Consider the following 25,664-nt stretch of genomic DNA (forward strand, 5'->3'; position numbering starts at 1 on the left):
GCGATTTATTTATATACAATATATTTCTCAAAGTATTTCTTTAAAGACCCACGTGAAAAGAAAAAAGGTTCCGGGTATAATACCTCTTGCCTTAAACGTTCTTGTACTCCTTCAGACCAGTATTTGGATAAAAATGCTCGTTCAAAATCTTCATATGTGTCCCAAGTTGATATCATATCAGATGCCCATATAGCTCCTGACCCCTGAATATAACCGGTCACGAAACTAACCTTTTTCCACTCACTCCAATTTTTTGGCAATACTCTCCTAAAACTTCTTATAAACACTACGGGATGAACATTTTTCTTGTGGTTGATGTTGATTGCAAAAACGAGCGTCTCCATTAATGTCCCTGTCTGTACTTGGTCGGGTAAATGATGTAGCTTCATTGATAGATCTTGTTATGGGTTCATTTTTCTTGTGGTTGATGTTGATTGCAAAAACGAGCGTCTCCATTAATGTCCCTGTCTGTACATGGTCGGGTAAATGATGTAGATTCATTGATAAATCTTGTTATGGGTTCATTTTCTTGCGTGGAACACAAAGCTTCTCGAGATAGATTTAAGGATCTCTCAATGTTTTCTTTCCATTGTTTAAATTCTTCGCCCTGTTATTCTTTGCCTTCTCGAAAACCTTTATAAAGTAAATTTTCCGCAGAACTTTCTTTTTTTTTTAATGGACTTGTAGTCCGGGGTGATATGTTATAATAATACAGCATCACCGGTCTATTGCGGTCTAACTGTGTTGGTGAGGCAGTAAGTTTCCACAGGGCAGTGACTGCGTCACTGCGATTCACTTTGGAGGTGTGGCGGTGGGACTTATAGTCCCGTACCACCCTCTAACGGTGATAGTACTACATGAGTCAGGCGGAAAATATTGCCCAACATCGGCTGGTGAAAGTGACTGCGTCACTGCGATTCACTTTGGAGGTGTGGCGGTGGGACTTATAGTCCCGTCTATCTATATCCGAATCCCGCTCCAGCTACTGCCGGGTCTGGGTGCTGACGAGTCCTCTCCATTTGGCTCGGTCCTCCCACCACTTTTCTTCCTCCACTTGCTGCCAGGTCACACCTCTCCTTTCAACAGATATTCTCACTCCCATTTTCCACCGTGCTCTTGGGCGCCCTCTAGGTCGTTTCCCATCCATCTTTAGTTCTTCCATAATTTTGGGGAGTCTCTGCCCATGCATCCTCTTAACATGCCCATACCATCTTAATCTCTTTCTTTCAATTTCTTCTCTCATACTTTCTTGTTTGAGGTCCTTTCTAATCTCTACATTCCTTACTCTGTCCATTCTTGTTTTTCCCTTAATTGCTCTGAGAAATTTCATTTCCCCTGCTTGCAGTCTGCTCCAGTCCCTTTCTTTCATTGTCCATGTTTCTCCACCATAGGTGACAATAGGGAAGTAATAATTCTTATACATCAGGAGTTTTGCTCTTTCTGAAACTTCATTATTCCAAATCAGAAGTTTTATTGTTTGGTAGAAATTGCCTCCCTTCTGTAACCTCCTATTAATTTCGTTAGTTATTCTTCCATCCCTAGATATTTCACTCCCTAAATAAGTGAAACTTTCTACCACTTTGAGGGGTTCTCCATTCAAGGTAATATTTCCATTGATACCTCTCTCTCTTCTTAATCCATACCTTTTCATTATTTCCTTCCACGCATCAAGCTGTAACTGTACATCTACCTCTTTATCACCCCATATTACCATATCATAGTCCCGTACCACCCTCTAACGGTGATAGTACTACATGAGTCAGGCGGAAAATATTGCCTAACATCGGCAGGTGAAAGTGACGAGCCAGAACTTTCTGATCTTGGATTGTCAGAAATGCTTTGCCTTTCTAAACTTAACTGCGAGAATTTCCCCGCGAGAATGTTTACCTTATGATCAACTTTGTCTTGTCTCTCCTTTGTGTTATTTATGGATTTATCCAAATTTTGGATGTCCTTCGGGATCTTGTCTTGTGATTGTCTCAAATCCTGCATATCTGCTGACATCTCATTTACTTGTTGCTTTAATTCATCTTGAGCTTCAACTAATACCGGAATTACCGCGATAGAACATTGCATCGGTTCTTGTGCTTGAACTATCTGTGGGATTGACTCGACCTGCTCTTTAATAGTATCAAGCTTAGTAGCAACATACTCAGTTAGCTCTAGGCGTAACATCTTCGCATTTTCATTACACTGCTGAGTGACTTGCTCAATTTGAGCAGCTAATTTTAATTCTATCCTTTCATTCTGAATTTTCAATTCTTCCGCAGTTTTATTTAATTTATCATCAAGTTTCTGAAAACTCTCTACTAATTTATTATTTAATTCCGCTTGATTAGCTTCTAATTGCTACTGGACTTTCACTTGATTGGCTGCTAATTGTTCATTCATTACCCTTTTAATCTCTATTTGCGCTTCAGTTAATTCGCTGTTAGTCTCTATTTGCGCTTCAGTTAAGTCTGTTACATTTTTGGCTAACAGTGTTAACTGCTGCATGATTACAGTCAATGGGTTTATTTCGTCCTGCTCAGATGACATCGAAACATTTAAGCTTTGTTGTGGGGCCTGACTAATGCTGCCGCTGGGCACTACTTCAGTTAAGCTAGCGTATGATGTTTCTCTAACCTCAGAAACAGCTGAGGGCTGTTGTGATTCGCTCTGCTGTTGCATTGCCATTTTATAAGCCGCCCTAGTAAGAACCATTAATACACAGAACAACAAATATATATACACTCCTGGAAATGGAAAAAAGAACACATTGACACCGGTGTGTCAGACCCACCATACTTGCTCCGGACACTGCGAGAGGGCTGTACAAGCAATGATCACACGCACGGCACAGCGGACACACCAGGAACCGCGGTGTTGGCCGTCGAATGGCGTTAGCTGCGCAGCATTTGTGCACCGCCGCCGTCAGTGTCAGCCAGTTTGCCGTGGCATACGGAGCTCCATCGCAGTCTTAACACTGGTAGCATGCCGCGAGACGTGGACGTGAACCGTATGTGCAGTTGACGGACTTTGAGCGAGGGCGTATAGTGGGCATGCGGGAGGCCGGGTGGACGTACCGCCGAATTGCTCAACACGTGGGGCGTGAGGTCTCCACAGTACATCGATGTTGTCGCCAGTGGTCGGCGGAAGGTGCACGTGCCCGTCGACCTGGGACCGGACCGCAGCGATGCACGGATGCACGCCAAGACCGTAGGATCCTACGCAGTGCCGTAGGGGACCGAACCGCCACTTCCCAGCAAATTAGGGACACTGTTGCTCCTGGGGTATCGGCGAGGACCATTCGCAACCGTCTCCATGAAGCTGGGCTACGGTCCCGCACACCGTTAGGCCGTCTTCCGCTCACGCCCCAACATCGTGCAGCCCGCCTCCAGTGGTGTCGCGACAGGCGTGAATGGAGGGACGAAAGGAGACGTGTCGTCTTCAGCGATGAGAGTCGCTTCTGCCTTGGTGCCATTGATGGTCGTATGCGTGTTTGGCGCCGTGCAGGTGAGCGCCACAATCAGGACTGCATACGACCGAGGCACACATGGCCAACACCCGGCATCATGGTGTGGGGAGCGATCTCCTACACTGGCCGTACACCACTGGTGATCGTCGAGGGGACACTGAATAGTGCACGGTACATCCAAACCGTCATCGAACCCATCGTTCTACCATTCCTAGACCGGCAAGGGAACTTGCTGTTCCAACAGGACAATGCACGTCCGCATGTATCCCGTGCCACCCAACGTGCTCTAGAAGGTGTAAGTCATTTACCCTGGCCAGCAAGATCTCCGGATCTGTCCCCCATTGAGCATGTTTGGGACTGGATGAAGCGTCGTCTCACGCGGTCTGCACGTCCAGCACGAACGCAGGTCCAACTGAGGCGCCAGGTGGAAATGGCATGGCGAGCCGTTCCACAGGACTACATCCAGCATCTCTACGATCGTCTCCATGGGGGAATAGCAGCCTGCATTGCTGCGAAAGGTGGATATACACTGTACTAGTGCCAACATTGTGCATGCTCTGTTGCCTGTGTCTATGTGCCTGTGGTTCTGTCAGTGTGATCATGTGATGTATCTGACCCCAGGAATGTGTCAATAGAGTTTCCCCTTCCTGGGACAATGAATTCACGGTGTTCTTATTTCAATTTCCAGGAGTGTAGTCACTCGCATCTGAGTTAATAATGTCACTGACCTAAACTTTGCATAATACTCACTTATAATAAACACTTCCTATCTAAAGTATAACCCAATCAATCTGATACAAAGCGATAGACATTTAAATAGTTATTATAAATTTCTATCTACAAAAATTTAATTGTATATTGTCTGGCCTGAACGACGTTCTCGTAGGTTGTGTCGAAATTGTGACTTCTGGAACAGGCCTCGTCTTCTTTTCTCTCGTGCACATGCAACATAAAATTCACACAATGTTTAAGTAATGCTCAAAAATGAGTCCTGTCACAGTGAAGCCAAGACGGTAAGACCATGTTAGCCTATTTATTTGAAGTAACTGGATATCTTGAGCATACAAAACGGCAGGTTCGTCCAGTGTAAATTAGACGTTCCCCACTGATCCCGTGCAACACAGCGTAGTAAGCAGACACTGTCAATAATAATCAGTTAAATAATACGCGAACACACTTACTTTAGTTTAGTTCATGTATGAAATTCCTTCTCATACAGAATCTCATCAAGATGGCGACTAGCTCAACAATACATACATATACATCCTTCTTTCACGACTAATCGGCAAGAAGTCCCTATTCTTTTTCCTAAGAGAAAACATAGATAGCAGAGTAGCTATTCCATGGAGTAAATGGACGCTACAAGGAATAATTGGGCTTGAAACTACTTTGCATTGATAATCGGTAAGATAAGAAGAGATATTTCGAGATATGTACTGAGTTGTATAATTTATAAAATTTCTGAAAATATCGCGGAGAGACCGCTGCAAGAGACATTACAAGGCCCTTTGCTGTTCCTTCTCTACATAAACGCTTTGGGAGACGATCTCAGCAGCTGTCATAGGTTGTTTGCAGATGATGCTGTCTTTTGTTGACTATTAAAGTCAACAGAAGATCAAAACAAATTGCAAAATGAGCTAGGAATGATATCTGAATGGTGTGAAAATTGTCAATAGATCCTAAATATGAAAAGTGTGAGGTCATCACATGATTGCTAAAAGGAATCCGACAAACTTCGGTTACACGATAAATCAGTCTAATATACAGGCTTTAAATTCAACTAAATGCCTAGGAATTACAATTACAAACAATTTAAATTGGAAAGAACACTTAGAAAATTTCATGGGGAAAGCAAACCATAGCCTCCGTTTTATTGGCACAACAGTTATAAAATGTAATAGATCTACTAAAGAGAGACTAAGCTTGTCCGTCCGCTTTTGGAGTACTGCCGCGCGGTCTGAGATCCTTACCAGATATGGTTAACGGAGTACGTCGAGAGAGCTGAACAAAAATCAGCACTCTTCCTATTATCGTGATGTAGGGGAGAGAGTGTCACGGACGTTAATCGCGATTTGGGATGGACACCATTAAAACAAACGCGTTTTTCGTTGCGGCGGAATATTCTCGCGAAATTTTAATCACCAACATAGAGAAAAACGATCATCTTAATTGTTATATCCTAGCCAGTAATGCCAACCGAGCCCGCTGCCAAAAGGTTGGCAGCATCAAAGTCCAGACGCCGTCCGCATAAGCAGCGCCAGCGATACAGGAAATCGCCGCTAGTCTGCGCGCGCCACCGCTGGCTTCTGGCTTCTTAAGCGCTGGAGTCGCGAGCGCTAGGACAGTTCTGTGTTCGCCGCTCAGTGGTATGCTCGCCGCCGATTTGTGTACTTGCGAGTCCGTTGTGTGTTCATCGCAGCAGAGTTGATGTTTGTCGTCAGCCGACGCTGACCTAGCCGCTCCGACTCGATCTAGACAGATTTCTGTAGACACGTAGTTCACTACTGTGTTTCTGTATCTTCGTTAATAAAGATACGTACCGACTGTTATTTAATCAGAGTGTTTGGGTTTTCATCTTTCTGTTCACTGTTCCAGCGGACCGGTCGGCCCGCTATTAAAAGTGTGGCGGTGACTTCGTAAGCCGTTTCTACAGCGAAGTGTTTGTCGCGGCACCACCGCCATAAAATTAATAAAATACGGGAAGTTAGAGCTCGCACCTAAAGATATAGGAGTTGGTTTTTACCGCGAGCTGTTTGAGAATGGAATAATAGAGAATTATTGTGAAGTTGGTTCGATGAACCCTCTACTAGGCATGTAAGTGGGATTTGCAAAGTATCCATGTTGACGTAGATGCAGACATATAGGTGTAGAAGCTACTGAGTGGAGCCGGTTAACCCAGCTAGTACACAGTATGCACAAGAACCATGAGGGAGCAATAAGACTGGAAGACCAGGAACGATATGCTCGGATTAAAAGTGGTGTAAGACAAGAATGTAGGTTTTGGCCTCTACGGTTCAGTCAGTACATCGAAGAAGCAATGACAAAAATAAAAGACAGGTCCTAGAGTGGGATTAAAATTCAGGGTGAAAGGATATGAAATTTAAAATTCGCTTATAACGTTCCCAGTCTCAGTGGAAGCTAAGAAGAGTTGCAGGATGTGTTGAATGGAATGAACAGTCAAATGAATACAGAGTATGGATGAAGAAAGACGAAAGTAATAAGTTCTATGAGAAATGAAAACAGCGAGCAAGTTAACATCAGAATCGGGTGCGATGAAGCAGACGAAGTACCTAAAGAGCAAAATAACCCATAACGGACTGAGCAAGGAGGACATAAAAAGCAGACTAGCACTGGCAAAAATGGCTTTCGTGGCCAAAAGCAGTCTGCTAATATGAAACATATTCCTTAATTTGATGAAGAAACTTCTAAGAAAATACGTTTGGGGCATAGCATTGTATGCTAGTGAAATATGCTCTGTCGGTAAACGGGAACATCAGGGAATCGAAGCGTCTGAGATGCGGTGCTACAGAAGAATGTTAGAATTAGGTGGACTGATAAGGCAACGAATGTGCAGGTTCTCCTCAGAATCGACAAGGAAAGGAATATACGGAAAACACTGACAAGAAGGGACTGGTTGGTAGGAAACCTTTTAAAACATCAGCGAATGACTCCCGTGATACTGCAGGGAGCTGTAAATATTAAAACCGTACGGGAAGGGAGAAACAGCAATACATCCAGCAAATAATTGAGGACGCATGTTGCGAGTGCTACTGTGAGATGAAGAAGTTGGCACAGGAGAATCACGAATGGCGGCATTCAGAATACTGATGACACCAAAGAAAGAAAGTATCGGACCTAAGAAGTACCACAAAATCTTATTGTTCTCGGTGCATAAAAAGATAAATATTTAGGAATAAATAATAATTTAACAACATCAATAAAACAGCGTTAATTCGGTTAACGTCTCTAAATTTGTAAATTTTTACAAGCGCTGACATTGGGTGTTTGAATGTTTACATGTATGCTGTGAATATAATCTGGTTAGGGAACAATATCATGGAGGAACATCCTTAAGGAAATAAAATAATATAAAGTAAAAAAGAATACCACCACACATATAATCACCTTAAATAATTCAGAGCAAGCGACAATCATTTCAGACACTGGGCAAAATCTTCGAAGTGCTTCTGATGTCAGTCGAGTAAGGCGAAGAATTGACCCCGAACATCCGTTCTCTCCAAAGACAGAACAAGGGACAGGAACTTCAGTGATCAAGTTAAGACGCGAGAGAGTTGGGGAGGACCAATGATCTCGGACCAGCAATCATGCTGCGCGCCGAGCGCCCATGGGCAAGAAACGCCGGCCGGTTCATTAGGACAGTGGGTCCGCCTCGGTCGCACCCGTAGAGAGCGGGCGATAACCCAGGATCCGGCAGCAGGGGTGCTCGCCCGACGCGCCGGGCCGAGAGAAGGTAATCGGCGTGGGCTAGCGCCCGTCCGGCGTCTGGTGGGCAGCGGCGGGTGGGCTTGGAGAAGGGGGTTGGGGGCGGGAGACTGGCCTGAGGCGGGTGTGGGGGCGGAAAGATGGATGGCTCCGCAGAGCGACCCGTGGCCCACAGGCCGCTGCGGGCTGGCCGCGGGGGGATGATCACGACTGTGCGGTCACCCCACCCAAGTGACGAGCCATTCGTCTCGGCTCCACTAATCAGTCCAACAGCTCCCTCTAGCCACCACCACATCGAATTCGTACCCTAATTATTCATCCACACTGGGTCTCTAATATCAAGTCGCTTCACAATGTCTATATTTCTTTAGTCTTTCCCCGTAGCTCACGCCAACCTTTTTCAGAATTTTTCTGTAATAAAACTTTGATACATTTTTTATTACTACAAGGAAAGGCAGGTAACATACAATATGTACAAGAACTATGAGGGAATAATAACACTGGAAATCGAAGAATAAATTAAGCAAGTGCTCTTATAGCAAAGGGTGCATGGGTAAGATGCAGCCTTTCGCCGTTACTGCTCAATCTATACAACGAAAAAGCAATTGACGGAAATGAACGGAGTGAAGAGTGGGACTAAAAATCAGGATGAAAGGATATCAAAGATAACATTGGCTGACGGCATTTCAATCCTCTGTGAAAGTGCAGAAAAATCACAGGAGCTGATGAGTCGAATGAGCAGCTTAATGAGTACAGGTTATGGATGTAGTGTGATTCGAAGAGAGACGAAGGTAGTGAGAAGTAGCGGAAATGAGAATAGCGACAAACTTAATATCAGGATAGGTGATCACGAAGTAGGTGAAATGAAGGGATTCTGGTACCTAGGCAGAAAAGAACCCATGACTGACAGAGAAAGAAGGTCATAAAAATCAGAACAGCACTGGTGAAAAGGGAATTCCTGGCCAATAGAAGTCTGGCAGTATCGAACACGGGCTTAATTTGAGGAAGAAATTTCTGATAACGTACGGCTGGAGAGCAGCATTCTATGGTAGTAAAGTAGGCTACGGGAAATCGGAACAGAAGAGAATCGAACCATGTGTGACATTGCTTTACAGAATAATTTTGAATATTAAGTGGACTCATAAGGTAAGGAATGAAGACATCGTCGGCAGAATCGACAAGGAAGGAATAAATGGAAATCACTGACAAGAAGGAGGGACAGGATGATAAGACATCTTTTAAGACCTCATGGAGTAACTTATATGGCACTAAAAGGAGCTCCAGAGGTTAAAACTGTAGACGATGATAGATTTTAATTGCTAGTCTGAAATAGAAAGTCTGACACAGGAGACGAATTCGTGGTGGGCCGCATAAACCAGTCATGCGACAGATAACTTATTAAAAAAATTCCTTGTAATTTCAGCGCAGAAAAACGGAAATAAGGTGGGAATAAGGAAGAAGAATATAGCAGTATTTTTCCAGTGTACAAGTTTCTTAGTTAACGTGTTACAAAGAGTTTGAATAAAAGAGATAACATTCGACAATATTCACTATTGTCTTTCTCATGAAAAGGAATTACTTCCGTGAAGTAACTCAGACGATTTGCAAGCCCTGTTCAACAGATAAAGCAGAAAGGGAGAGAGCGGCACCTTTGAACACTTTTCACAGTTACTGCCACGATCAGGTGTACAGTAGAAATAAATGTACTTTTACTACATTTTTAAATCATAAAATTCACTTTTTATGCACTGCAGTCTTTTTCTGAAATAACAAAAGTTACTATGAGAAAGTAAGTTAGCCAAAATATGAATAAATTTGCAAGGTACAACATGGTCATGTGACTAGGAATAAATATGCTGAAATTTAAACGTGTTGCAATCGAGAAAATGTTGTCAACATTTTATGTAATAGGCTCCCTGTCACATTATTACTCTGTTACTCACCAATAATCAGTAAGTGAAATCGAATCAAGTACAAGCTCTCCCAAAGAACTGTCGCAAGTTAAATACATTTTGAAACAGAACCTGTTGAAAACTAACGACAATTTCTATTTTAAAAGCAAATATATTTTAATATATTCCAGGTAGGAAATCGTGCACTGCTTACAAACTATGGCCTACCATCCACAAGCTGCATACGGTCCAGTCACATTTATGTGACCGCTGCCTGCGTTCGATGCCAACGTGCTATAACCACTTACAGCTGTCAGATGGCAGCACTAGCAGTGGAGGTTACATAAAGCGTATGGGGTGACCCGGAAAACACTGCAGCCTTTCTCGTAATGCCGTAATAGAGCTATATGTCCGACGTCCCAAAGGGCATGATCCTTGGCTTTCTGGCCAAGGGTGGAAGCTTTACCGAAATTGCTATGTCTATAAACCAGTCGCGTGTCGCCGTTGTTACGGTATACCGAACATGGCAAAAACGCGCAATCCAAAATCGGCGTCCAAGCAACTGTGGTGTACCACGGATCATTGATGACAGTAATTAACGACAGCTGCGGAAACGTGTACTGGCGAATAGGCCTGCAACTTTCGAGCAACTGACCACCCACATAAAACAAGAATTGGTGAAATGTTTGAGTTGTTTCATGGAGTGTTAAGGAATAGACTTGAAGATGTTACCAGGGTGGCCTTCTGATCTTCTGATTCTCCAATGTATCAGCTAGCAGTGTCTTATTTAAGCCTTTTTCAATACATCATTTATGACTTCTATAGCACATTGTATCATTGACAGGTGTGATAGTCTAACATTCTGCAGGATTTGCTGTGAGTGAACATCTGGATGTCGGTAGAAACGGAAGACAGTGACGTGTTGCACGCATTTTTAGCTATAATTGTTCTAATTAAATTTGTTTCAGACAGTTTTAGTCTCGCTGCTAAGCAAAAGACACACACACACACACACACACACACACACACACACACACACACACAAGCATGTGGTTCCCCAACCAGTACCATGCTGACCATTTACATGATTGCTTGAGATTTTCTTGTTTTTGTTTTTTACTTTCGTACGCTGATTTTTACTTGACTATGACAATGTATCTCTCTCTCTTATACTAAAATGTAGACTTTCACGGCCGGAAATATCATGTCCATTATAATTATCCGGGCTGTTATGCCGTGGTCGGTTGATGAATTCTGTGTCGATTCCCAACGTTTCGTCTCCGACTGCGGGAGACATCTTCAAGGGGTTCTGTAGCTCAATGGAAGGTCCAACACACGCACTGGCTCGCTACTTGAAGATGTCTCCCGCAGTCGGAGACGAAACGTTGGGAATCGACACAGAATTCATCAACCGACCACGGCATAACAGCCCGGATAATTATAATGGACATCTCTCTCTCTCTGCAAATTTTTTATACCATTTGTAGATGACGCTCCAAATCATCGGGACTTAACATTAGGAAAACAGCTGGAATATGAATTTCCGGTAACAGCCTTAACAGAAATACCGGCTATGAGGTGGCAGGCTCTGGATATCGACTGTGTACTATATTTTACATCGTTATGAGGACCGTCACACTGTGTGTCTTGAAACATGACTAGCATAGATGTCATGTCAAACGTTCACTGAAATCTTCATACGCTACTATCTAATAAAGAATGTCTGAGAGGGGCAAAGACGATCTGTATAAATGAGATACATTGGACAGCAAATATTACTCTTCTAAACATAAAAGCGCCAATATATAACGATACTTTTGCAGAAAAATGTTTTTAAATGTGGCATTTTAAACTATTGCTTCCTGAGAACTAATTCTGAGTCATATCATTCCTTGTTCACAACAACACAGTTAAACTGTTCGTTTTCACGTTCCGTGTATCATAATTGCGATCTCTCACTGTGATACGGAACGATTCAGTTTTGCACTTGCAATACATCTTCTTAGCACAAAATAAGGTAACATGCTGACCATTTACGTGATTCCTTGAGATCTTCTTGTTTTTGTTTTTTTACTTACGTTCGCTGATTTGTACTTGGCTATGACCAATGTATCTCTCTCTCATTCTCCATATGTCTCCTTTTCTCCCACCATCTCTTTTAAACACACACATTCAGAAAATCTTGTATAAAGTATAATGTGTTGTCAAAGAGATGTAAGTGCAGTTCCCCTCTGCAAATGGTTCAAATGACTCTACGCACTATGGGACTTAACATCTGTCATCAGTCCCCTAGACTTAGAACTACTTAAACATAACTAACCTGACATCACACTCAGGCAGGATTCGAACCTGCGACCGTAGCAGCAGCGCTGTTCCAGACTGAAGCACCTAGAACCACTCGGCCAAAGCGGCCGGCTTCCCCTTTGCAATTAGTTTTATTAACCAATGTATTCTTTACAACTATAAATAGGCAGTCAATGATTTTTATATGTGAATACCTCAATTCTTTCTGTGCCACAATAAGGCTGACTGATGGATAGCGTAAATCATTTCCTCTCCTAAAATTACAGTGATCAATACTACTTTTGCTTTCAGATTGAGACTCCTTATATACAATAAACTTAACAAGGTGCTATATGTATTGTTAGGCTGTTTTCAGTGTACCTTATCGTTTAAACAACTGCATACCACGAGCTCTAGAGTAGCGCACACCACAAAGTATCCTTAAGACACGCTCCTGAACAATCAGCAGCTTCTTTTTTTTCTTTGGTGATGATTTGGCTAAGAATATGATACCATGACATTAGTAAAGGAAAATACTAAGTATATCACTTTTTGGTATTTTTGTCTCCAAAATCTGATATATCCGTAATGCAGAAATGGAGGACTACAGTAATTTAAGAAGATCTGTAATAACTGTTCTCCTGTTCGGGTTTATATCAAAATAGACACAAGAAATTTTGGAATACTCTGTTTCGTTTACTGATTTATGCATACGTTTTATTTCTAATGATGTGCTCTTACCTTGTACTGCGCATAATTGCATGTATTGTGTTTTATACAAATTAGTGACAGATCAACTGCAGAGAATGAGTTATCTATTTTTAGAAAACATTACTTAAATTTTAACGTGTTAAGGTTACTCCATTAGACTTGGTTATAAGACTTTCGCTGTCAGCAAAGAGATCTATTTTTGTTACTCTGATATATGATGGAAGGTCCTCCATCTATATTACTACATAAGGATGAGTCGTTTAAGATAATTGCAAAAATTTAAAAAATAGTTAACCGATTTGTTTCAAATTTTGATGTGACACTCTAAAAATGTTTGGACCGACTTGGACTCTATATTTTTTCAATACATGTGATATATAAATATATATATAGTATATAAACGGAAATTATTGTTAGCACAAATCTCGAAAAGTTCTTGACCGATATACGTCATATTTTTAATCAATATTCTTTAAACATTCAAACGTACATAGGACACATATTTTGATATGTGTGGTATATAAATAGATACACACTATATGAAAAGGAAACGCTGTTACCAAAAATTTCGAGAAGTTCTTGAATAATGTTTTAATATATGCGGTACGTAAATCTATACAAACCATGTGAAGAGGAAACATTGTTAGCAAATATCTCGAGAAATTCTTCAACGTTTTAGTTCAAAGTTTTCCATTGTACTCTAATAAATGTTCGGACGGACATAAATTTCGTATACAGGGTGAGTCACCTAACGTTACCGCTGCATATATATTTCGTAAACCACATGAAATACTGGTGAACCGGTTCCACAGACCGAACGTGAGGAGAGGGGCTAGTGTAATTGTTTAATACACACCATACAAAAATGCACGGAAGTATCTTTTTAACACAAACCTACGTTTTTTTTAAATGGAACCACTTTAGTTTTGTTAGCATATCTGAACATATAAACAAATACGTAATCAGTGCCGTTTGTTGCATTGTAAAATGTTAATTATATCCGGAGATATTGTAACCTAAAGTTGACGCTTGAAACCTCCGATGTTCAGTTGCGTGTTGTAACAAACGCGGGCCACGGTCGGCGAGCAGCTTCTGCAGGGACATGTTTACGATGACGACTGTGTTTACGAGTGTGGCTGTAGTGCACTATTGTGGTTTGTCTAGCTGTCGCAGTGTCCGCATGTAGCGCTTGCTGCTATTGTTATTCTGCATTCGTCTCCGCACACAGAGCAACTATAGTACACCGTGTTACCAGACGTCTGTGATAGTGTAGTGTTATAGGAACTATGACCATGGTGTATTCGAACTCTGAAAAGGCGGAGATGATGCTCATCGATGGTGAGTGTCGACGAAATGCAGCTGACGCCTGCAGGGTGTATGCAGAACGGTACCCGCACATTGCAAAACATCTACCGCCAACTGTATGCAACAGGTATCGTCGTAGCACGCAAACGGGTCCGTAACAGACCCGTCACATGAGAAGCGGGTGCAGTTGGTGTGTTAGCTGCTGTTGCCATGAATCCACACATGAGTACACGGGACATGGCGAGAGCCGGTGGACTGAGTCAAAGTAGTGTCATGCGCATACTGCATCGTCACCGCTTTCACCAGTTTCATGTGTCGCTACATCAGCAATTACGTGGTGATGACTTTAATCATCGAGTGCAATTTGTCAATGGGCATTAACAGAGAGTGCGTTGCAGTTCTACCTGTTTACCGATGAAGCGGGTTTCACAAACCACGGGGCAGTGAATCTGCGGAAAATGCATTACTGGTCCGTGGACAATACTCGCTGGCTCAGACAGGTAGAGCGACAGCGACCGTGGACTGTAAATGTATGGTGCGCAATCATTGGCGACCACCTCATTGGTCCTCACTTCATTCCAGGGGCCCAAACAGCTGCAACATGCATCGCGTTTCTACAGAGTGATCTGCCAACGTTGCTCGAAAATGTCACACTGGAAACGCGTCGACGTATGTGGTATCAGCATGATGGTGCACCTGCACATTCCGCAATTAACACTAGGCTGACCCTTGAAAGGATGGTCGACGGGTGTTTCATAGGACGTGGACGACGGATAAATTGGCCAGCCCGTTATCCTTATCTTACACTTCTGGACTTCTTTCTGTGGGGTATGTTAAAGGAGAATGTGTACCGTGATGTGCCTACAACCCCAGAGGATATGAAACAACGTACTGTGCCAGCCTTCGGCGACATTACACCAGATGTACTGCGGCGTGTACGACATTCAGTACGCATTGCAATTGTGTGCAGCAAATGATGGCCACCACATTGAACATCTATTGGCCCGACATTTCGGGACACACTCTATTCCACTCCGTATTTGAAAACGGAAACCACGTGTGTAGGTGTGCCTCACCCCTCATGGTAATGTACATGTGCGTCAGTGAAAAATACCAATAAATAGGTGTTAGCATGTGGACGTAATGTGCTGTTCCAGTCTCTTCTGTACCAAAGGTCCATCACCGTTCCCTTTGGATCCCTACGTAATTCGGTGCTCTCCGATACACACGATCGAACAGCGGAGGAGTGGTACTCAAGCGTCAATTTTAGGTTACTATGTCTCCGGATGTAATTAACATTTTACAATGCAACAAACGGCACTGATTACGTATTTGTTTATATGTTCAGATGTGCTAACAAAACTAACGGGGTTCCATTTAAAAAAACGTATGTTTGTGTTAAAAAACATACTTCCGTGCATTTTTGTATGGTTTGTATTAACCAATTACACTAGCCCCTCTCCTCACGTTCAGTCTGTGGAATCGATTCGTCAGTATTTGATGTGGTTTACGAAATATATCCAGTGGTAATGTTAGGTGACTCACCCTGTATATATATTTATTGTTTCTGTCCAGTTTTGTTTTTAAAATTTTTAACCTTATGCTGATTTAAATATAATTAGATATTATTTTATGCTGACTAGCTTTCTTTTACTTTAATTTTGTTAAGTTTTTGAATTTCTTCTTTAATAATTATTGTTGGAGGTTTAGTTTATTTATCGTCATATCATTCTAATTTTTTATTTTCATGGTTTTAATTTTAGTGCGAAAAATTATTAGCAAAAATCTCGGAAAATTCTTATCACACTTACTTCAAACTTTTACATGATACTGTACTAATCATTGGGACAGACATAGGCAGTATTTAATAGAATGTACAGTGAGCGTTCTGTTAAAACCAACTATGAGAAAGAAAATACTGTGCTGTGAAAATGTTTCCTTTTCACACTCAGTTTTAGCTACAGCAAAAGGTCATTTAAACCATTCGAACTACTATTTGCCACACATATATTCTCCCTCATTGTTTGCTATTTTAACGAACAGTTGTATACACAACAATGTGCTGTTTTGTTTTCTTCATCTCAGTCAGTTTTAGTAGAAATCACGGAAGTAGTATCTATGCCTTATAGCAATACGATTACAGTGCTACTATGGAATCTGTAGTGTGCAAAAGTTGGTGACGCTACCCATTTCCAGATTATAAGAAATGCTGCCATTGAAGTTATTATCCTTATAGAGCCAGCAGTGTGAGAGATCTCTCTCTCATATCCCTGTAAGATAATGATCCCAATCGATGTATCAATTTACTTTAAGCGACGTCAGCTTCCACTCAAGTTTCACTGGATATAACAATAAACGAGGCTCAAGGTCAGCGAGAGGGGCGGGGAGGAGATGGACTGAGAGGGGGAGAGGAAACTGACGTAGAGAGAGAGAAGGAGGAGTTGGATACAGAGAGGAGGGATTAGAAGGGGTGAGGGTTACGAGGAGTACGATGTGGACAGAGAGAGGGGTGAGCAGATGGTGGACAGAGACAGGGGCGAGTAAATGGTATCAGGAAGTACATCCAGTTCAGATTCACATTTAGCAATCGGGAACCATTGGATTGTTCACTAGTACAATATACAATAAGAACAAGAAAGGAACAAATTTCGGTCCCTGTTTACAAGTGTAATGATTACTACCAACTGGAAAGATGCTTTTTAGTTGAGTAAATTTCCGTCTTTCTTAATGTAATTTTCTGTATCTTTTCCGCTACACAGGATGAAAAACAGTTATCATCAAAATGTATGATCATCTTTTAGCTTCTCTGCTAGAATATGTTGAATTACAGAATTAAATTCGTTTGCGAGTTGGTAACATTTTGTTAGTCAAATTTTTTATTATCTGAACTGAAAAATAGCGTGTTCTGTAGTCCCGCATTGGGACTAAGTATTTTATTTTCGCAGAGGTGTGTTATGGTTGTTGCATACGTAATTTGTTTTCATTACCTCCGAGAAGTAACTACGCACTTGTTCAAGATCTGTCTTAATAACTTTCTTATAAAGAGGACTGATAGTAGCATATCGCAGTCTGTCTGATAATATCCATTGTGACAGTCATGTGCTGCGTATGTGACTGATGATATTGTATATGCGTGAAGAACTTGATTGTTGTACTTTACCTGAGATATTGTCAACTTTATAAAAGCTTTTTTGTTTTAAGATAGTCACACTCTTAATTTCTTTGGTAAAACATGGAGTAATTGGAATTTCCCTACACCTGTCACTCTGTGTACCCAGCGACAGATGACATATCCTCATCAATGTTTATCTCTAGTGGCTGAACTTAGAATCAGATCTAGGGATGCACAGTGGAAGCCGCCATTGGTACTAGTAGGCACTTTCTACTGTTTGTTGTTTTGAGAGACGAGGTTGGGTACAGAATTTGTAAATAATTACAGTTTTTCGTTTCCCTATATTGTTTAACATATTAAAGCTATTTGTTTATTCTTCAGTTTCAGTATTTTACTACGTGTTACATTCTATGAATATTCAGAACTAGCCATACACTGCCTAGTTACATTAATGCCGCAACCTTCTGGAGCGCGGAGCGCTACGAGTCATGCGGGAAGATAGACACTGAGTTTCTGGAAGGTACCGAAGGGATGTGAGCCCATGGTCACTACTGTGACTCTGGCCAGCTACTCTAGTTTTCTCGACTGAGCATCGACAACGCGAAGAGCTCGATCGAAGAGGTCACTCATCCTGCTGATCTTCGACCCACGCACGTACACTACGAGCTGTGTGGCGCGTTGCAGTGTCCTGGTGGTAAATTCCATCCTTCCGAGGTCAGACACACTGCACGTAGGGTGGATGTTATCCCCAACAGTAGATAAAATCCTGTATTGATCCAGTTTGCCTTCCAGAAAGACGAGATCACCCAGGGAATACCACGAAATCACTCCTCATGCCATAACGCACCGATCTCGAACCTTCCCACGATTTTTGTAGTGTGCTATCCATACGTCCGATTTAACAAAAAAACTGATCCATCTGGAAAGAACACTAGTCAGCACTCACAGGATGTATTGGAGTGCAAATTCCAGACTTTCTCAACGGCAAACAGCACTCACCATGAGTGTATGAGTAGGGCATCTGCTGTGAAGGTCCATGAGCAGCAACGTTCGCTGAACTGTCGTTGATGAGATACTTCTGCTACCCTCTTGTTTCATCTGTGTGGTCAGTTGCTCGAAAGTAGCTGCCTTATTTGCCCGTACACGTTTCGGCAGATGTTGTTCACCCGTGTCATCTATGATCAGTGGTGCACGACAGTTGCTTAGACGTCGATTTTGGATTGCACGTTTTTGCCATGCACGGTATACCGTATCAACGGTGGCACGCGAGCGGTTTATAGATATAGCCGTTTCGGTAATGCTTCCACCCTTGGCCGGAAAGCAAAAGATCTTGCCCTTTTGGACGTCGGATAAATGGCTCTATTTTCTCATTACGAGAACGACTGCAGCGTTCTCCGGGTCTCCCCGATACGCTTTATATACCCTCCACTGCTAGAGCTGCCGTCTGTCGGCTGTAAGCGGTTATTGTACGTTGGCATCGAACGCAGGCGGTGGTCACATTAATGCGACAGGACCGTATGCACCTTGTGGATGGTTTAGCCACTGTTTTTCAGTAGAGCACCATTCTGAAATATCGACGCATCAGCAAGAACAGGGGACCGAATTCCTCACTAAGGTGCATGACATCTGAGTCATTAACACGCTACCATATTTTTCTAGATCTGGGGTGTAGTTAAGAATAATCAAATGATATAAACATAGTTTTGTATACAGATGCTGAAACGTATGAAATCAAATATACTATTACTTAAGATATCTGTAAAACGGGTTATAAATTGGACATAATAATAAAATAATGTTTCTGAAAACATGTCTGCTGAATCTTCACATTCCTTTACGGTATATTGATAATTTTTAATTTTTAGACCGTCTGACTACAATTGAATGAAACACAATTTTCGTGCCATACGCGTTTCGCCGTTATTCTCTGCAAGGCATCTTCAGTGGCCTGTAATATGTACATATTTTTACTATTTAGTTTACATTTTGGGAAATGTACTTGTAAGTTATAAATTATCAGTATACCGTAATAGTGCACGCAACTGAGGACAGGACTTCAAACACCTATTTGTTGGAGTAAGTTGATCCAAAATACGAAACTTCAATCGTTTTGCGCATCTTAATCAGTTTCTTAATTAAATACATTTTCAAAAATATTTTCTGGGCATACAGCTGCTAGCTCCCTTTTCTAGGTGTAACAACTTCAGCTACTAATCAAAACTTCACTCCTTCCTGTTTCGATGCCGACCACCACTGTTCAGGTTGCAAATAAATGATAAGCACCGCTGAGCAAAGACTTCCGGTATAAGGAGTCAGCCAAGTGTCTTTAGAAAGATAGTGATCGAGCAGATAGAGATTCAGGGCACCTTCCTCCTCTCTGGGTAGGAACCTACTTCTAAAGGCGGAAGGATCCGCTGTCATCAGCGTTACGAAGAGGCAAAATGCAATGGACACTACTGCATTGAGGACATCATACCAATACACAGAAAATGGGCCTATAACTGAAAAAGTGTCATGATGATTACTCCATTGGCAAAATAATCCGGATTCCTTCCCTATATGGACGCTCGAAAAGGAATACCAAAGCGGAGGTGACTATGAGAGAAATATCGAAGAGCAAGAGAATCGATATCATTTTACGTGTTAAGGCATGAAATGTAGTCTGAAGGTAGCAGACAAGCAAGAGAATCTGAAATCCAGTCTATGTAGAGTTGGCATTATTTTAGGAAAATGGAAAGAATATCGTGGGTTCTGGTCAGATGAACGCAGAGTAATAACTGTAACTAAGAATTAGATAACAACGGCACGATTCTTTATGGATATGAAGATAGTGCAAATAGTGTGAAGAGTTCAGTAATAATTCTCATCAAAATCGCCAATAATAACATTACATCAAGTACATAAGCAGACGTTGTAAACAGAACGTGAAGTGATAGATTACTTCAGCTCATAGACGGAGTAGCTCGGTATATAGAGGGAAATAAAAATCTAAAAATAATATGACATATACACTCAACTGATTTGAATCTTACTTAATGAACAGAATGAAAAAACTGTGCTAAATAATTAAAATTATTTTGGAAGGATAGAAACTTTTGGTGACTCATGAGAAATCACAAAGTGAGTCCCAGAGAGTTCAATTAATGGTCCTTCTCTGTATTTTAGATCTGTGAATGACCTTCCACTTAACATTCAAAAAGCAGAATTGGTACTTTTGCACACGGTACTAGTGTTATAACAAAATATCTTAGAGAGAAAGTGACCGCAGATATCCTTTATGATGTTTTTCAAAAAATATAAAGTGGTCCTATGATAGCACACTCTTCCTTAATTTAGAGAAAATGCTTTGTATTAGGTTCTGTACAAGAAATAGCGATATTCCAACAATTGATGTACAACAGCAACGGGAGACAGCAAATCGGAAAGAATGCTCAAATTTATAGGTGTACATATTGATGAATACATGAACTAGAAGAAGCATATGACTGAGCTACTCAAACAGTTAGTAACTTTTGCTCTTCTTAAACTTGCTGTTCTTGGAAACAAACGAATCAACCTCCTAACATAATTTGGCTGTGCCTACTCAACAATGTCTTATGGAATAATTTTCTGGGGTAACTCACCACTTAAAAAGGAAGTACTGATTGCATGAAAGCGAACTGTAAGAACAATATCTGCTATTCATCAGCGGTCGTTATTTAGATAGGTCTTTAAGGAGTTAGGAATTTCAACTGCTCCGTCACAATACATATTTTCGCTAATAAACGGGATCACAAATAATACATCATAATTTCAGAAGAACAATGGTCCATATTTACAACTCTAGAGAAAGAAATGACCTTTATTGCACATTATTAAAGCTGTCGTTGGCTCAAAAAGAACTTCAGTACGCAGCAACAAAAATGATTCATTATTTTCCCAGTAAAATAAAAACATTGACGTGTAGTGCAACGAAGTTCAGCTACTGACAGCAATTACAGTGTTCATGTATCACAAAAGAAGGAGATATTCTTCGAAAAATTCTGCAGACATATGAAGATAGCAGCGGGTCTACAGTGGACAGAGATTTTGAAAACCAATATTTGAATGGAAGGCGTACACCGGAGGGTACATGTATGTACATACATAAATCAGTACTTAGTGTTGATGAATAGTAGACTGAAGTGAAGTGTAACCATAAGAAAAACTCACTGTTTGAAGAAACACTGAAGCACAGAGGAGAGATTATGTGCATGTGAAGCGCTGTGGATACCGTGGTAAAGAATAACACATAGGAAGGTTCAGCTGAAGAGGAATGAACATCACTAAAAAGGGCAATCACAAAATGTGGACAGTCACTTAGGAATTAAATCAATAAGAAGTCCAGAAACGTTAAAGCTCTATGGTTGCAGCTTAACTGTAAAGAAATTGAAAAGGAAATGGACGTCAGAAACACAGATTCAGTCAACAGAAAAGTCAAGCAGCTTACATCGATATTGTTTTGTTAGGGAATTACATGGTTAAACGCATAGATCGAATAAGTGGAAGGTATATATTGATGGGCCCCGAAGAGACTAGAGAACTATCTACCGTGACAGAAGAAGAAATGAAGTCGATTAAGAAGATCGGTAAGACTTCCAGTTTTTTTTAATATTTTTGTACTTCAATTTTTATGTTTTAAGGCTTATTAGGTTCTGTAACGCACCTCTCCTGTTTCTTTCCGTATATCTAAGCATGGTTGATAGTAAGCGCAAACCAGTTACCATCTAACTGTTATTACATATTTTGCCATGGAAACCTTAAAATTCAGAATACGTAATAATAATTTGAAGCCTACGATTGCATCATTAGGTGACGGTTGCCTCAGTACTGGCGGGTCATACTGCAGGTCAATACACCACCAAACTGATGGCAGAACCTTTGTTTCAATTGCCAAATATTACATATTTACCACATGCATCGCCCATTGATTGCTATACGTTTGGTCCTCTCAGTCAGAAACTGCGGATCAAGAAGTTCCGGAGGGATGATAAAGCGATGTTGAAATGTTCAAATGTGTGTGAAATATTATGGGACTTAACTGCTAAGGTCATCAGTCCCTAAGCTTACACACTACTTAACCTAAATTATCCTAAGGATAAACACACACACCCATGCCCGAGGGAGGACTCGAACCTGCGCTGGGACCAGCCGTACAGTCCATGACCACTCGGCTAATCCCGCGCGGCTGATAAAGCGAAGGACGCCATCCGTGAAATCTGATGGACAACCTTTCTTCTTGTGCAATAATTTTACTGTGCGTATTCCACAAGTATGAAAATATATTGTCATTTGTCGGCCGCCGGGGTGGCCGAGCGGTTCTAGCCGCTTCAGTCTCGAACCGCACGACCGCTACGTTCGCGGATTCGAATCCTACCTCGGGCATGGATGTATGTGATGTCCTTAGGTTAGTTAGGTTTAGGTAGTTTTACGTTCTCGGGGAATGATAACGTCGGATGTTAAGTCCCACTCCTTTGATAATTATTCGAAATACACTGCCCATAAGGTTGGCTACTTGCGAAACTCTATTTGTACCGAACGAGCGAATGCAAGTCCATCATCTATCGCTTTAGTCCATCCGAAGAGTTCTCCCCGGATCACAACACAGCACAGCACAACGGCTGCTTACTCCGAACTGTTCTCCGAGCGTTACACAAACAGACGGAGCGTCTGTAGCTGCAGCCCTGTTTACCTTCGCTCCAGGCGAGCGAAAGCTTCATCCAACTTTGACGATACGCATTACCCACTGCGCAGCTCTACATTTCGCGATCGTTCCGCTTGGGATGATGTGTGTTGCTATCGGTTGCTCGGAATAGCTTCCAGATACAGAGATGCAAAATTTCTAGCTTCCTAACAAGTGTAACCCGAGCTGAGTACAGAGATTTGAGAAGTACTTATCTGGAAATTGCGTTACCGAACCATGTAAAAGTGGAGAAAGTGGAGAAACGGATAATGTACTAAAATTTCTGTAACTAGCTACCACTCTTATACTACTGTGCCAATGACGACAATATCGTCACTAAGCGTAACTTGTCAATATTCGAAGACTTGTCGGAATATGACGACAGGCGTACAAAACCAGGAGGAGACTAAACCCTGCGCGGACAACCCCTTAATCAAGTGGTTTGCTAGTTATAACTACCACATGCCACACAGGGACATACATTTAAAATTTTGGGAAAGAACTTGGCGTATTCTGAAAAGTAACCCGTACACAATTTCGCATTAAATGACTGTCTGGTTTGCAAAGTGTGTTGTAGTACATGCCGAATTTTATATTCGACTTTACTGATTAGTCACTGCCTCCTGTTTGTCTGTCTCATTTAAGCATACAGTAACTCAATTTTCATTGCGTATTAAATGTCCGTTTCCGTAAGAACATTCTGAACAGTAACCATTCTTCATTTATATTTAGTTTGTTTTGCGTATTAAACATATATTCGTTGTTTTCGTTGTAAACACTCTTGTAGCCTACCATTCTCTGATTGCTGCATCACTTTCTTACTTACGTAACGAGACAACAGCAAACAAAAAGATGAAGATGATGATGATGTTTGGTTTGTGGGACGCTCAACTTCGCAGTTATTAGCGCCCGTACAAATTTCCAACCTTTGCTCAGTTCAATCCCGCCACTTACATGAATCGTAATGAAATGATGAGGACAGCACAAACACCCAGTCATCTCGAGGGCAAACAAAAAAGATTAACGTTCCCAGAATGAGATTTTCAGTCTGCAGTGGAGTGTGCGCTGATATGAAACTTCCTGGCAGATTAAAACTGTGTGCCGGACCGAGACTCGACTCGGGACCTATGCCTTTCGCGGGCAAGAGCTCTACCGACTGAGCTACCCAAGCACGACTCACGCCCCGTTCGCAGGAAAGCTTCTGTAAAGTTTGGAAGGTAGGAGACGAGGTACTGGCAGAAGTAAAGCAGTGAGGACGGGGCGTGAGACGTGCTTGGGTAGCTCAGTCAGTAGCCGGCATGGTAGCTCAGCGTGTTCGGTCAGAGGGTTAGCTACCCTCTGTAACAAAAAAACTGAGTGAATGGATCAACGACGAACCTAAACGGGTGTCATCGGACGTCCGCCCCGAACAAATTCAACGATCAAAATAGAACAAAATGAGTTAAATAAAAAAAAAAGTCAGTAGAGCACTTTCCCGCGAAAGGCGAAGGTCCCGAGTTCGAGTCTCGGTCCGGCACACAGTTTTAATCTGCCAGGAAGTTTCTGGATTAACGTTACTTTGATGCTTATATAGTTATAGAAACAAATACAAAAAATGATTTATAACACATTTCGTAATAGGGACTCATTCTGCACATCCTCTGGAAGCAAAATATTAAGGATTTCCCTCTTGAAGAGTCATAAGATCGTAAAGTTCACTTTTCTGCTGAAAATAATTTCAGGGACTAACTTGATTTCTTTTTTTGTCTGTTGTCTTGCTGAGGTAGTAAGGGATATTGTGGCAGGTTGGCCCGCTTTCTTTTTTATTTCTTCCAGCTTGCATTTGAAATGTTTTCATTTATGTTTTTATGCGGAGATATTGTTGCACTGTTTCAGCACCTCTACAACTAAGTAATTAAGGCACCTCACTGATTTTATATTCATAAAAAAATATTTAGTACTTTAATATCACCTGGGCCCACCTATTCCACCGATGGGGTAAGTTAGCCCAGCAGTTGGGTCAGATGGCAGACATGATTTTATCATTTAATTATTAATGACATTAGTAATTTAGTGGAGAACATATCGACTTTTAAAACTCACATTTCATTTTAATATAAATTCCTGCAGCTCTATGACAAAATTTGTGTTATCATTGTAGTAACAGTGACAGAAAGTTATGTCCAGAACTTTTACCATTCTTCCTCTGAATGCCCGATAGGATTTCACAGTTCAAACACACATCAAAATAAGTTCTTTCGCCTCATTTGCTGTGAGAAAATGGTTTAAGACACCTAAGACGTATGACATTCTCATCCTCATTATCTTCAGCTTGAAGAACCTTCCTTTCTTACTGCGTTTTATGTGAGGTGTTTCACTATGTGATTTAGCTTGACCATGCTCATTATTATAGAAAATAGGTTCTTGCACAGGAAATCCATATTTACTTTTCAGGTAGTTTTTTTCTGTATGTGTGGGCTTGTTGTTCACATTGTAACGCATCTCCCACTGGTGTTTCTGTCACTACTGCTGAAGTTCTTTATCGTTGGTTTTCTTTCTTTTTTCTTTGCTGCCATTTCTCGGATGATAATACTTCTTCAGGCGTTGAGTAGCACGGTCGGTTAGCTGAAGTAACGTGCAGCTTAATAGGCGCTGTATTGACGGCAGAAGCCTACCATTGTGTTCTTGAGCCATTGAAGGGCCAGCTTCACCAATGAAACCACAACCAGAAGCATTAGGATAAAGTCTATCGGCTATGAGCGAATGCTCTGGTGAAATTCA

This window comes from Schistocerca cancellata, chromosome 6 (genome assembly GCF_023864275.1).
Source record: "Schistocerca cancellata isolate TAMUIC-IGC-003103 chromosome 6, iqSchCanc2.1, whole genome shotgun sequence".
NCBI lineage: Eukaryota > Metazoa > Arthropoda > Insecta > Orthoptera > Acrididae > Schistocerca > Schistocerca cancellata.